This window comes from Rhipicephalus microplus, chromosome 2 (genome assembly GCF_043290135.1).
Source record: "Rhipicephalus microplus isolate Deutch F79 chromosome 2, USDA_Rmic, whole genome shotgun sequence".
NCBI lineage: Eukaryota > Metazoa > Arthropoda > Arachnida > Ixodida > Ixodidae > Rhipicephalus > Rhipicephalus microplus.
In genome coordinates this window covers 255004550-255019122 of record NC_134701.1, presented here as the reverse complement: position 1 = coordinate 255019122, position 14573 = coordinate 255004550, and the positions used below count along the sequence as shown (strand labels likewise).

The 14573-nt window shown below is 45.1% G+C and overlaps 1 long non-coding RNA gene across 1 annotated transcript; it reads left to right on the top strand.

The window, feature by feature from the left end:
• The first annotated feature begins 2968 nt into the window (after positions 1–2968).
• Positions 2969–14331, top strand: LOC142788028 (uncharacterized). The gene is made up of 4 exons (XR_012889267.1): positions 2969–3174; positions 11530–11607; positions 13047–13061; positions 14298–14331. It is a non-coding gene; the product is annotated as an uncharacterized LOC142788028 (long non-coding RNA).
• Positions 14332–14573: the final 242 nt, after the last annotated feature.

Below are 14573 nucleotides of genomic sequence, written 5' to 3'. Positions count from 1 at the left end.
CTTTAATTGATTTCCATTTATGTGATAATTAGTGTACTACAACTAAAACACTGTTTCTAATGCACTCTATGTTTCCCCTTTTTTCATTGTATTTGGGTGAAATTAGGTTGTGTCTAAAACATATAAAAGCTTAATGAAACGAAAAGAAAATGAAGGGAAAAAAAGTTTAGAGTACGTATGAGAAGAAAGTAATGCAGACGTAAAACAGCTTGCTGCCAACAGGGTTCGAACCTGCGACCTCCGGGTAACGCGCCCAATGCTCTACCAATTGAGCAACGGTGGCGGTCATTTCGTCTCCTCTATCGTTTATTTATGTGTATGCAAACCTGCCAGCGTTAGCCAGCACCGCTAACAGCCATGACAGTGAGTGTGGAACATTCGCTGGAATTGTATTGTAGCAACTGTGTTGTAGCAATTTAAAAGGGGTTGTTGTCGTTATGGTACAACTTGGTCGACAGGCACCAAAGTTGCACTGGCTTTGCTTGTGTATACGCTCCGTCCGTGCCTTCATTATCTGTGGATTTTTCTTTATGTTGTATCAGCAAATAAATAAGCCCTTACAATTTCCTGCTTTCTGGAAGTCTTACAGAAGGAATTTCCGACCACTGAAAAAGAGTTGTTGCCTTAGGCTACAGCCTCGTCCATCTCCGAGGTAGAAGTGCGCCGCACTGTCGACTAATTAAGGCCAAAGATGTTTGCGCAGACGAGAAGGTGGGAGCTAACGTCCCAACAGCGATCTCTTAAGTCCACGCAATCGAAGTTACCTACAAGATCACCGGATCTACAGCGACTCCCTCTGTTCATTTCCTCTCCTCTTGCGTAAACCTCTTGTCGGACACTCGAGAACAGAAGCGAACGGTTTACGCCTCAATTACGGCACGTGGCTAAGATATTTTCTTTCGCGCCTTCCTTTAGTCCCGAAAGCTTGTTCTATCGACCGAGGTTCTCAACGGCGTAATTGCGTGTCCGTTCAAGGACGGTGGCTCGCGATTAATGAAGATCTGCATTCGATGCCTTTTGCTGGAACCTTTGTCCACGATGGCCAGTCACTAGAAGTGTTCTCACTTGTCTCCTTGTTTTACGATTTAGCTGGCTCCCAATAGGCTCTTTGTTGGACCAATTGTCCTGCGTTCAACTATTCGCATTCTGTTGTAGCGGTACAACGACTTGTTACGTTCTGGCTTCTGTGATGCTGTGATGACGTTACCAAACCTAAGCCTTCGAGCAGAACATGACGCAGTCGGCGTAATATTCTCTACGTGACAGTGCGATTAACTAATTAACTCCTGTTCAGACAATAGCAATCACTTTTCGTTTCTCATTCAAGGTAGACGTCGAAAGACTATTTTTCATGAGCTTCAGTTTTCTTTCACTCTGACACTAGCGTTATGATACTGCATGTGAAAAGGCGCAAATCTGAAACCCACTAGTTTTTAAAACAACCGATTGCGTCCAGAGCATGCTATTGTCGTTGAAATTCACGTGTGCGTAATGGAGATTTCTTCCCATGTGTGTTCACCTACACTGATATCTCACGATTGTTGAAACATTTACAAACACAATTTGTAAAAGCTGACATAAGTGGCCAAAGAAGGCTTTTTCGGAAATTACTTAGGGACATGCTCCTTTTAGCCACAAATCTTAAAATTGATGCTAGTTTTAGGCCCCTTAAAAAAGAGTTTCTTCATGTCGAACATATGGTGCAAGTCATAAAATCAACTGAATTCAACTATTAATTCGACGTAAATCTGCTCACCCCCATTTAAATACACATTTCTACGTTGCAAGCAGCCAGGCGCCATAACCCAAGCACCGCAGCAGTGAACTATTGAACGAGCATAAAAAACTTAAAAAAAGAAGGTAGCGTCTCCATCTGTATACTCCTACCATGCACTTAATTTAGGCAGCTTTCGAATTGGACACCTTTTTCGAAGACAGACCAGGTGCCGTTTGTTATTCACCTTTATTGAAAATGACAGTTATGACACAAAACATGACCCCCACTTCTTGTTTACGGCAGTAAACTAAACGCTTATTTCCTTTCCGCACAAAAAGCGTAAAAAAACCGACAGAAAAACAAGTTTGACATCATTCGCATTGGGATCGAGACATCGCGACTTGAACGCAACCACTGCTGATTATGCCGAGCTAACTAAGTGCGACACATGTCAACGTCGTGTCGTGTTAACCTCGCAGCACGTGTATGGAGATCACTTCGTGATTTCATAAATAAAGGAAGAAAAAAAGAACAGCAACCTTATGTCCCTTTTCTTTCATTCAAACGCCCACTTCACCTTCACACTTCAGGCGCCGTGTCCGCCCAGCGTCTTCTTACGAAACTCGTATTTTATCGAGTTAATCAGGCGGTAAACTGGCGCGTCAAGCTTTTGTCGAAGCGAGGAAAACAAGCGATTTCTATTCCGCAAGCAAAAACGCGGCGTGCAGTTTGATAAACGCGCGAATAACAACGGGCAGAGGCGAGAGAAGAAAACGCGGAACAAAGCGTGCCCCGCAAGGGTAGATGAACGGCTTCCGTCTGACATCGGGCATCACGAAATGCTCGGACCCTCTTGAACGCACGGGTTTCCTCAGTTCATTCGAGTTGTAGCAATCACAGCCGTGAGCAACACAAAGCCGAGCCGCCGACAGAAACCGCGGGAGGCCAACGAGAGGGAAACGTCCGGCCAATACGAACATATATAAAGCAAGATGGAGAGGAGGAATTGCAGGGGAAGGTTCGTGCGAAGGAACGCTTGTGGATCCCCTCTCCCAAACTGGCCTTCTCGTTGACGCGCTGCCCATCACGGAAGCAGTTGGCGAGAAAACGTATGCTGATTGAGAGCGTGAAACAGAAGTGTTTTCTCCCTCCCTTCCTCCCTCTCTGCGGTACATCTCCTGCAAAGACCAACGCTCTGTTCCGGTGAAGCTTATGGCTGCTAGAAATCGCGTCACGCCCTGCCATGGAAATAAAGAGCACGGATGAGAGAAAGCGCAGCGAGCGGCGCGACACGCTGAACGTCGATCATTCGCAGGGTCCGCCGACTTGCTCGAGCTAAACACGAATCCCGAACGCGTGCGCTGGTTTTAGTCGACTACGCTGCTGCCGAGAGGTCTCGAAAACGACGGCGAAAATGGCGATTGGATCCTGCGCAAGGTACTCCGTTTTGACGATGCGTAAGTCCCTCCCCAGTTTTCTCTCTCTTAATCTCCACCGTGTTTAACGTCAGCTTGTATCGACGTTAATTACCTCCGGCGCAGCTGTGTGCGATTGTGGCGGGATTGCGCTAACTTAAACTCGCGATGGTTTCCAGGTGCCAGAGCTCGAAAGTGTAGCCGTCAAATAACACACTTCATGTCTGTAGAACGAAAAATATCACAGCATATCCGCGGAGTGAATGATGATGAGTGGGGTGAAGCGTCTGTCTGTCCGTCCGTCCATCCATTTGTCCGCCCATTCGTCCGTCCGTCTCTTCATCTGTCTGTCTGTTTGTGGATATGCTGTGCTGTCTACGACGAAGGGACGTGGGACTGCCCTAGATCATAAGGAGCTTCGCGCCTAAAAGCGTAACAGGTAGGCTAACACTTTTCTGTCGTTCGAGGGATTAAATCCACTGAAATGCACCAGAAGTCAGGGCGTGACTGCATTTCAATCGGCGCGTGCGACCTCTCTGTCAGCCCGTTCGGCGCGCATGTGGCCACCAGCGAATCACAGAAGGGAGCAAAAGTTTGAGTAAACGGGAGCCGTCTTTCATTTTATTTATTGAACGCCCAGGGCCAATGCCTTACAAAAGGGAGTCGTTACAAAATAGTTTGATACAAAAATTAAGAACTGAGGGCCAAGCAGTACTATACAAATTCTTTAAACTATACGAGCTGTTCGTAAGCATGTTTTGCTTGTAAGCATGTATTTCGAGCTGTAAATTAGTGCGCTGCAGTTTGCCCAGTACACAACCAAACAGCATTCATTGTGACAATACTCGCAGATTACTTCAAGTTTTGTAATGACCACTCTCAGCAGCATGGAGCAGTTTACGTGTACAAAACATGAACAGATGGAATTTTAAAGAGGCCTTTCAGGTTCCTGACAGGTTGTTTGATTGATATGTGGGGTTTAACGTCCCAAAACCACTATATGATTATGAGAGACGCCGTAGTGGAGGGCTCCGGAAATTTAGACCACCTGGGGTTCTTTAACGTGCACCCAAATCTGAGCACACGGCCCTACAACATTTCCGCCTCCATCGGAAATGCAGCCGCCGCAGCCGGGATTCGAACCCGCGCCTTGCGGGTCAGCAGCCGAGTACCTTAGCAACTAGACCACCGCGGTGGGGCGACAAGTTGTTTGCACTACAGAACTTCGTATAATATTTACTAGAATTAATTAGGGCACTTCGATCATTGGGGATGAGCCACTGCGGAAATGATCCTTAGCACATGCCTTTTCCCAGTTGTTTTGCTGCTTGAAGCTTCGAACACCCTTGCAGTGGTGATTACTGTAGTGTTTTTGTCTTTTACTTTGAAAAAAAAAAGACCCACTCTGAACCTCGTAAACTGAGTTTAAATTGCGAAAGAAAAAGAAAAGTGAATACGATGAAATTATACAGCGCTAGTGTTTGGTAATAATAGGCACTTTTAAATTAAAAAAAAAGTCACCCGTAGCTGAAGGAACTATTTTTAGGAAAATTCATGTATTAACCAGGCTGGCAAAAGTGTCATGCGTTGCACCTTCAACAGACAATATTAAAATATTTGCCATTAGTGCAATATTCTGAAACTATTGTTTGTACAAATGTGAAAAAAAACATGTGCACTAATCCAGGAATAATGTGAATGTTGCTGTGTTACAACATATCAGTCATAAAGGTGAGAAAAGCGGAGAGAGTGACCCTCGCGATCACAAGGTAACCTCCTCTGGAGCCGATATACTGCCCCTTGTTCGTGTCACAATTCCCAGCATGCTCTCGTTTCGTGTTTTTATAGCTGCGCTTGAATATTGTCACGTAACGTTCCCTCCTAGTCCCCCCCCCCCCCCCCACTTCCTACTCTTAAGATCTCAGTCGATGACCCCTGCCTCAGGTAACACATAGGCTTATAGCCTATAGATAGCTCCGCAGCAATAACTTAGTGCATCTTGATTGCTTGTTTGCAAGTTACGAAAGCTTATATGAGCTTCAGATACATTACAAGACAGAAAAGCAATACAAAAATCACAGCATATCCACGGAGTGAATGATGATGAGTGGGGCGAAGCGTCCGTAAGCCCGTCCATGCTTCGGTTCATCCGTTCGTTCTTGTTTCCATCTGTCCGTGCAACCATCCGTGCATCCATCCACGTGTCCGTCCATCTGTCTGTCTGTGCGCCCGTCCGTGAGTCCGTCCATCCATCCATCTGTCTGTCCAGTCGTTCGTTCGTTCGTGCGTGCGTCAATCCGTTCTTAGGTCCGCGCGTCCGCCCATCTGTCCATCTATCCATCCATCTTCTAGTCTGTGTATCCATCCGTCCGCGCGTCCATCTAGTGAACACTTCAAGTACCGTTATCTCCCCTCTCACATCCCCTGTGGCACACACCCACTCCATGCGTCCATCCATCTGCTAGTCTGCCTGTCCGTCCGTACATGCGTCCATCTAGTGAATACTCCAAGTACCGCCATCTCCCGTCTCGTATCACCTGGGGCACATACCCGCTCTAGAGCGGCTATGTGTCACCGGTGGCTACGTACGGCAACTTCGGAGGATGTACAGACCCACGCCTTAAAGAGCTTCGCCCTTAAGAGAGAGAAAGATAAAGATGCAAGGAAAGGCAGGCAGGTTAACCAGACGCACATCCGGTTTGCTACCCAGCACTGGGGAAGGGATAAAGGGGAGAAAAGAGATTGCAGAGAGATGAGAAGGTACACACAATCACGAGCACACTCGGGGAGCACACACAGTCTACAGGCGGTCGCTCAGGTTTGTTGACTTTAGGTAAATTAGCAGTGCTTTAGTTGCTTTCTGCGCAACTGAGGCAAATGCCCAAGGTCCTAGTATCTTCTGCACACAAAATGGTCCGGGGTCAAGTTGATTCAAAACCATCCGGAGCTGGCATCGCTGTGTGTCGTAGCAAGCACAGCTGCACAGGACGTGTTCGATGGTCTCTTCAGCTCCGCAGTAGTCGCATGTAGGAGTGTCTGCCATACCAATGCGAAAGGAGTACACCTTTGTAAATGCAACACCCAACCAAAGGCGGCATAACAGTGTCGCATCGGAGCGGGAAAGTTGCGATGGTAGCTTTAGCTTGAGCGAAGGATCCAGTTCATAAAATTGGCACCTTTGGAAGCTGGTAGACGACCAGAACGTGCGTGTGAGATCTCGAGCCAGCAGGTAAAGTTGTCTTGCTGCATCATTCCTTGATAGAGGAATCGGGACTACACGGGTTCCTTCATGGGCTGTGTGGGCTGCATCATCGGCTAATTGATTTCCGGTAATACCGATATGTCCAGGCAGCCATTGATATATAATATCATGCCCTCGTGCTAGAGTTGCATGATGGCAATGTCTTATTTCTTGTACCAATTGGTCATGACTCCTCCTACGCATGGCAGACTGAAAACTCTGAAGCGCTGCCTTCGAATCACAGAATATGACCCATTTTCCTGGACGTTCTTGAACGAGATATTGTAAAGCAGCCCTTATAGCAGCAAGCTCTGATGCCGTAGATGTAGTCATATGCAACAACTTAAACTTGATTTTCATTGCTGCTGCCGGAATTACAGCGGCACCTGATGAGCTGCTGGACGAGACGGACCCATCAGTGTATATCTGCGTTCGGTCTAAGTACAACTCATGTAAAATTGCAGTGTTGCTTGCTTCAATGCTACTCTCGAGTGATGGCTTTTCTTTTTGACTCCCGGAATTTCTAGACGTACTTGCGGCTGGTCGAGGCACCACAAAGGACATGCCATTCTCGCAGCTGGCATATATCCTTATGGAATGCTGTTTAGGTGCTTGGCTATGACGTCTGAAAACGTAGCACGTGGTCTTCTAGAGGGTAGAAGGGCCAAGTGGTGGTCGGGGACACGGCTAGCATGTCGAATGTGTGCTCTGAGGCAATCCACATCTCTATATGTCCTGACCGGATGGTCTTTGGCAAGCATGATTGTGGCATAAGTAGAAGCGCATCGGGGCCGTCCTAGGCAGATACGCAGTGCCTGACCCTGCAAACTCTCCAATTAATGAGTATTGGATTTGCAAGTGTTAGTCAGTACCGGCAAGCTGTAGCACAATAGACCCAGAAATAGGGCCCTGTACAGCTGTAGCATGGAGGCCACAGAAGTTCCCCATGCTTTCCCGCACATGAATTTCATTATATGCACAATAGATAGCAGTCTCTTCTTCACGTACGCACAATGTGGGCTCCACGAAAGACTTCTGTCGATTATTATGCCCAGGAAACGATGCGTCCGTGCATATTTGACACTCTTCCAATGATGTAAACAGGGTATGGCGTCATTGGTTTGCGTGTAAACGCCATCAACGCGCACTTCACAGTTGATACAGTTAGGCCTTGTTTCTGAAGGTAGGCTGTTGTGAGGGTTGCTGCCCGCTGTATTCGTGCACGCACCTGAGGGCGAGTAACTGCAGCACTCCAGAGGCAAATATCATCGGCGTATATGGATAGGCACACCGACTTTGGCAGAACCTTCACCAGACCAATGAGGGCAACATTGAACAATGTGGGGCTTAAAACACCTCCCTGAGGTACTCCGCAGTAGGTGTAATGTTCAGCAGTTGTACCCTCATATGTTTGCACAAAGAAACACCTGCCAAATATATAATCTTTTATCCAATGAAACATTCGTCCACCAATGCCCATTGCTGCGAGAGATGTGAGGATGGCATCGTGAGCTACATTATCATATGCACCCTTCCCGTCAAGAAAGAGTGCCACTGATATGCGCTTGCGACTTTTTTCTTGTTGAACAAATGTCGATAACTCAAGCACACAGTCGATGGAGGAGCGGCCCCGACGAAAGCCTTCCATGCAAGAAGGGTATTTGGTGCATCGTTCCAAGTACCACTCGAGACGAAATAGAACCATTCTTTCCATCACTTTTCCGAGGCAGCTTGCGAGGGCAATAGGGCGATACGCTGTCAAGTCCAATGGTGATTTTCCCGATTTCAAAAGTGGTATTAATCGACTTATTTTCCATTCTCGGGGAACACTGCCGCTGAGCCAGGAGTTGTTGAAGCATGTTAAAAGTTCTTTTCTGGCTTTTTGTCCAAGGTGTCCGAACGCACTATAAGTAATACCATCAGGACCTGGCGATGACATGCGCTTAGAAGCGACTAAAGTACCTTCCAGTTCTTCCATGGTGAATGGAATGTCCATTTCTGGTAATCGCGTCTCAGGAACGATCACGGCGTCGATGCTCTCGTTCATAATATTCCCAGCAACTCTCGTACAAAATTCTTCAGCCACCTCGATTTCTGTTTTTCCATGATGGAGTGCCAAAGCTTTAAAAGGGTGCCTTAGTTGCGGAGAAGGGCGAAGACCACGAACTGTTCTCCAGATATATGACAGCGGTTTATGAGAGTCTAGAGATTCGCAGAATGTTTTCCAGCGTTCGCTCTCCAGCTTGTAAATGCGTCGTTGAATCTTTTTCTGGAGCCGCCTTGCTTCTCTCAGATCGTAAATTGATCTTGTGCGTCTGTATCGTCGTTCAGCACGCCTTCGTATAGCTCGTAATCTTTCTAGTTCAAGGTCAAACTGTGTTATTTTAGACGAAAATGGTAATTTACATTTGGACGCTTGCATAGCTTCTGCTATGGTATTTTCCAGGCTGCAGGCGAGGCCTTCTTGGCAAGCGTCCTCAACACGCGTTGTAAACATCGACCAGTCAGTGCCAATCGCAACACCGGAAGAGAAATTTTTTATGATACCATCGACCGTCACGTAGGTGGGTATGTGATCACTCCCATGAGTCTCAATATCGCAAAACCATTTAACTTTGTGAGAGAAGCACCTTGACACCAATGTCAGGTCAAGGCAACTGCCATACGTGAGACCCCGCAGATACGTGGGGGTACCATCGTTCATAATCGAAAGATCGTAATCGGAAGCGAATGTAACAATGTTCCGGCCCCTGGCATTCGTCCTAGTGCTCCCCCAAAGCATGTGATGGGCGTTGAAGTCACCGGTGATGATCCAAGGCCCATCGGTCCTCATTAGGATGTCTTTTAATCTGTCGCAGTCAAATCGCGATGACGGAGATATATATCCACCAATAAGCGTGAACGAAACTGCATTCTTCTTTACACGAAGACACACGTACTGATTGTCGTCATTTGCACTTATTGGGTGCGAAAGATAAGTCAAGTCTGTGCGAATGTAAATAACTTTGCTTCGTTCTTCGCAAGCGACTGAGCAAAAAGCTTCATAACCAGACAATCTATAAGGCGTTGATACGTTTGGTTCACATATGACAAGTATAGGGAATTGATTGGCCCGGACAAATTGGCGAAAGTGCGAGATACGGGACTTCATGCCTCTGGCATTCCACTGAAAAATCGACGCACTTTTTAACTTCAGTGCGGAAGATGAGATTTTGTTGAGCCATTGTGCTTATACGAAGTTAGCAAGAACTGGATTCAGTGCATCCAGTATTTGCAGCGCACTCTTAGCAGACGGAGATTGTATGCTGCTCAGTAGCGTGCGAATCGTGGCAATTAATGATTGCACGATTGCAGTCACTTGCCTGTCTTCGTTGGAAAGATCTCGAACAGGGATCGCGGACTGGCCGTCATGAAACTCCTTCGGTTAGCTTGATGCTGCGTCCCTTTGCAGTGCAGGCCACTCTGTCGCAGTTATGGTATGCTGACTGGCTTTGTCCTTCACAGCCTTTCCCACGGCATGTGGTCTGGGAGGCAAAGGAGGTGGTACTGATGAGGGATCTGGCAAACGTGTCGAGGAGGTAGCGGGCGTCCTTGAAGACCGACGTCGACGTGAACGACGCCTTCTGACTTTAGCTGCAGCTTCTCGATGAGATGAGTGATCGCGCACCATCTCCTTCAAAATGGCAATTTCCTTCTGAATCCGCGGGCAGTCCTTCGATGTGGCTTCATGGGATCCATTGCAATTAGAGCATTTCTTGACAGTTCCGACGCACTTATCCGCTTCATGGGTCTCGGCGCAGTGGTGGCATACCACCGAATTCTCACAGGCGCTGCTCACATGTCCAAGTTTTATGCATTTACAGCACTGGAGAGGCTTTGGAATGAAAGGCCGCACAGCATGTCTGAAGTACCCCACCTTCACATGAGAGGGGAGTGATGTGCTCTTAAACGCAATCTTCACACAGCGAGACTTGCCTAGCCAGGTGACATCAACAATTGGTGTATCAGTTGTTGACTTGACAAGAAATTGTAAGTCATTATTGGAAATAGCCACATCTATGTCGTAGATCACGCCGGTTACTACATCACATCCCAAAGAAACATGAGAGCGCACCTGGTTGCCGTCCAAGTCAGTTACACTGCGCAGAACGCCCAACGCACTTGCGTGCAAAACGTCCACAGCCAGTATATTCTTTCTGGCGTTCACTCTTATGTCCGTGATCTCATTTGGCACGAGCGTTTCCAGAGACCACGACACAGACTGTCTGTTAAGGCGTTTCATGCTGACGGTAGGAAGTGCAGGCAGAAACAGGATGGTATAAGTGTTCGATTTTGGCGCTTCACTTACAGTTTGAATAGCTGAGGATGAGGATGTCCTCATGTTCCTCCTCTTCGCTTTGCGGCTCAGCACAGGTTGGAAACCGTCATCTGAAAAGTCCTCACTGCTGAGATAGTAAGCATGAGTATCTTCACTGTCGCTGTCACTCTCTTGTCCCATCCGCTTCCTGGAGGCGGCCGCCGCTGACGCCGCTGGTGCCGGCAGGAGCCCGGGGTGGTCTACCTCCATCCCCTCCAAGGAAGCAGCGAAAGCTGATCAACAGACTTAAATTATAACTGAAATACGCCGGAGTTAGCAGAAGTAGCTCCTATTCAAAACACACTTCTTCGTCTTCTACCCTTCGCCCTTAAAAATTGCATACAAGTGGCCACATGCCACCTGAGTATTTAAATGCAATCTTCGCCCTTAAAAATTGCATTTAAATACTCAGGTGGCATGTGGCCACTTGTAGCCAGGATTGGAACAGGAAACAGAAAGTCGAGGATGGAACCTGTGTAGAAACTCCAGTATGCTTGTCTAAACTAGGGAAAGGGGTAGGAAAGTTTGGGATATAGATGTAGAGAAAACGTATGAGTGCAATATGTCAATCATAAATTTTTGTCCTCTTCTACAATAACGACAATATCTGGTGTTTAACTAGCAAAAACCACGATATGACTATGAGAGACGCGGTAGCGAAGAACACCAGAATTTTCGACCACCTGGTGTTCTTTAACTTTCACCTAAATCTTAGCAAATGGGCCTCAAATCTCATCTTCTACTAGAGTTGCAGTAAAATGTCAGGCTCATAATTTGGAACTTCACGCTGCCTTTCCAGTGTTCGCATCGGTGATATGCATCCCGGAGTTTTCTGCAGCTCAGGGAATTCCTGGCTTGGGCGAAGCGATGAAAGCATGTACGTCACTGCATCCCTTTGTTCTTTTATTTTGGTTTAACTTCTTTTGAAACATAGCGTCTTGAAAATATGTAGTTTTGTGGTATAATATTTGCTCAATTAGCTATAATACATTGCGAAAAAAATGTATGCTTGGTGTTTCAGTATAATTAATAATATTATTTGTGCTGCACTTGCTGGTGTTTCTTGGCATATTCCATGTCGCTGAGAAAATTCTCTCTATTTGTTTTTTTATTCTTTGACACATTAACGAACAGTGAAAAGGACAACACAAGTATGACCGTTGTTGCTCTAAGTGTTCCAACTTGTGCAAAAAGAATAATAACGCGACATTCTATCAACTAATACACAAACGTTCTCTCAGAAAACTTGAATTCATTTCCAGCGTAGCTTTGCACCCTCCTTTGTTCGAATCTCAAGAACTAAGCCACACTAAATGCTAACGGTGCAGTTTTTGTCCAAAAAGTAATAAGGAACAAAAAATATTTGTAGAAAAGTTGCTTTTTGTACTTGTAGCTCTTCAGGTAACCACCTTATGTTATTGATGAACCGCGATTGTTGGTATAGTTCTTCCGAGAACATAGTACTGAGTGCTGGAATTACGGGAAATATATATATTCTTCAGCACGTCGTGCCTTTCTCAGAGAGGCCTCTAAATACACTTGTTATTTAACCCTAACCCCATATGTTTTTTTTTGTACTTTCACCTTAATTTTCTTCAGTCTCTATGTCATACTATATCTATGCTATACTATACCAAAACAAAAGCTCAACAAAAAGTCTGGTCAATAACTGGCCAAATATTCCAAAACGAAGAGCACATTAAGAACTTCAGAATTGGGATACCGCTGAGCATGAAAACATGAGGTTTTTTTGTGCTAACAGGAAGCTTTACTCCAATAAAGTGTACCCGAGTTTTCAGCGATTACTTGTTATTGGTATGATTTTAAATAAAAACATAGAGAAACATGAAAGGCTGTCTAGCTCCACATTTGATGCAGGCTTGGTAAGCCTATAGTGAGAACCTGCCGTTTTACAGTTGCAGATTTTCGTCAAAATAAATAGTCCCTTTTTAAAATATGTCAAAGAAATGTGAAGCTTGTTCAACTGGTCTGCCAAGGAATTTGTCGTGCCTTACAGCACCATCCTAAAAATAGAGAAAGTTGAAACGTAAAGGATAGTATAAAAGGTATTCTCTCAAAAGAAACATGAAGGGATTCGTTATAATGGTCGAGAAATATGCTCGGCAGTTCAGGCTGCTGCGAGCTTCACTGCATGTATATAGCTAAAGCTATTTTCGGTAATATCGTCAAATTAACTATACCGTTATATGCGTATATTTGAAATGACGTGTTATACACTCGAAGTTAATAAAATGAACATCAGGTATCACTCCACACTCACTGACTCCCGAATAATACTTTTTGGAACTTTTTCAGTTCAGAAGATTCCAAGTAAGTACTGGAACCCTATTTCACGTGTTATAATAGTTAAAGCAGCCTAATACTGAACTTCGATGCATTGCCATGCACACAAAGATGACAGGTTTTCAAATAATTAATGCGGCACGTGTAGCAGAAGAGAGAGAAGATATTTAAAATTTGTCGACAAGTGCAATGATTTAGGATGGCCGCTGCCGGGAATAGGAAGAACGGCTTTTCAGAGACAGAAAATTCACATGAAAAAGAAGCGGAGGAGACAACCTTGATTATTCTTTTGTCCACCACGAAAGATAGCTCATGCGTCTATTTTTATTCGTTCCATTCATTAGACATCAATTTATGAACTTACAGACTGAGTGCACCGAGCTCACGGCTACTTAAAGAATTAGTTGTAATCTGCGCACAAATCAGGTGCCCCATATTCTCATTAACAAAATCTCTCCCAATCTTTCTGTCGCGAACCTCGCTTATCCGAGAAAAAAGAAGTCTTCTAGATATTCTCCGTAGGAAGGAAGTAAAATTAGATGTAAATTATTATCGACGTCTGTTGTGAACTTCAAAGTAGTCCAGGCGTCGCAAACTGAGTTACCTTCGTATAAGTGCTGCACACAGACTCTAATCAACTCGGCAGCGAATTGTGCGATCAGTGAGCGGAGCGGACGGACCCCTCGATTGTCTTATTAAGACGAGACACTGCATAATGGCGTACTTTAGGCGCCTAATTACCTCATTTGTATCACTCGTTCCTGCGTAGATACATAGAAATTCGACCAACTGTTTTTCGCAGGGTATCAAAGTATGGTATGCAAAAACAGAGGGCAGATGAATTCTTATTTTATATCTCTACAGAAGAAAACGAGTGTGCACGCAACTACTGAAATTTATTTCGTAACATTTTGGAGTCACAGAAACAAAGCATGATTGCTTTTCTGAGACAATGCACATGAATTACTGGTTTGTTTAAATGTTTGTAAATGAGCAGCAACAGAAGTGACGAGATAACATGAAATCGTGAAACGGGCAAGGTGCATGAAGAAACAGAACATTAGTTTTTCTGCATGTACCATGCTCTATGGTGCTAAAAGCTGCTTTGTCCTTATTTTATGTAATAGTATGTTATATCATCCCTTAGCCTTTACCACCCTTGCTCCTTGTTCGCCTTGGCCTGCTACGGCTCGTATGCCACTTTATTGAATAGCGCACAATTTCTCTCATAATCATTTTTCACATTTGTTCTTTATTCTCAAGTGGAGTTCATGCAAGTTCCTCGTCAGTTTATGGGTAAGCTTTAAAACCTACTTTTCACAATAACTCTCAAGCACTGTCTACAATATCGGATCACGATCAGCTCTGAAAGACGTATACTATTCGAAAAAAAATTAAAGCCATAAAAAACTGCGAAATGAAAATACCCAGTCATTCAAACACAATAAAAAATGTAAAATAATATTGCCAGCATGAGTGTAATCTGTAAACAACTGTTCAATTACCATACTTTAAGAAACATTTATTGACCTTCAAGGA